Below are 899 nucleotides of genomic sequence, written 5' to 3'. Positions count from 1 at the left end.
TTTTAAAAAATATATATATTTTATTGATTTTTCACAGAGAGGAAAGGAGATAGAGAGCCAGAAACATCGATGAGAGAGAAACATCGATCAGCTGCCTCCTGCACATCCCCCACCGGGGATGCGCCCGGAACCCAGGTACATGCCCTTGACCATAATCGAACCTGGGACCCTTCAGTCCGCAGGCCGACGCTCCATCCACTGAGCCAAACCGGTTTCGGCAATAAAAATATACCTTAAAAAAATAAATAAAAGGGAAATAAAATGCAGAAATTACAAAGGGCAACTTATCAGGAAGCAGATAACAGAAGGAATAAGCATAAAGCTATACTAAAGGGCACCTCAGCCCGCAATACAGTTATAGGAAGTAGTTATTAAGAATACATGATAAAAAGAAAAATACACGAACCCAGGCGATTTACCTTCCCAACGATATTGAGAATACTGGTCAGGTATACTGGTGCGGATGAGGATCTGTGACAGGGCCCCCCTGCTCCTCTGCACAACAGCCACAGCTTGAGACGCCCCCTCCCCGAGCCCCGCGGTAGCCCACCTGGTCAGACCCCGGTGCAGCGGAACCTCTCGGGTCGCAGGGACCTTCATCCAATTCTAGAAGCCCGCCTCTCCTGTCTGCTGGTAAGCTCCGCCCACACGTAGCACCCGTAGCCAATCAGAGGAGGCGCTCCGCAGGTCCTGACTAATGAGGAGGTGGCCAGGGCTTGTGGGCGGGACCCGCTCGTGCACAGCCGAGATGCTGACCGCTCCGGGCGGCCCTCGGATACCTTTAGGACCCGGGCCAGCCTCCAGACTTCCCAAAATAGACCCCCGGGCCAGATGCCTGAGCGCGTCATGGACTCCGGAGGAGCCGAACGCCCCGGCGGCGCCCCGGCCACACAGCCGCC

General features: G+C 54.3%; 1 protein-coding gene across 4 annotated transcripts in view; it reads right to left on the bottom strand.

Annotated features, from left to right (window-relative positions):
- Positions 1-893, bottom strand: part of ANKMY1 (ankyrin repeat and MYND domain containing 1) — a 45,230-nt gene extending 44,337 nt beyond the window's left edge. For all 4 annotated transcript variants that reach the window (XR_001363860.1, XM_005857704.2, XM_014546841.1 and 1 more), the window contains exon 1: positions 551-893. The gene's annotated coding sequence lies outside the window, so the exon portion shown is untranslated. The remainder of the gene's footprint in view (positions 1-550) is intronic.
- Positions 894-899: the final 6 nt, after the last annotated feature.

Source organism: Myotis brandtii, unplaced genomic scaffold (assembly GCF_000412655.1).
Source record: "Myotis brandtii unplaced genomic scaffold, ASM41265v1 scaffold112, whole genome shotgun sequence".
NCBI classification, from domain to species: domain Eukaryota; kingdom Metazoa; phylum Chordata; class Mammalia; order Chiroptera; family Vespertilionidae; genus Myotis; species Myotis brandtii.
The sequence above is the reverse complement of the archived record's forward strand: the minus strand, read 5'-3'. Positions and strand labels throughout refer to the sequence as shown.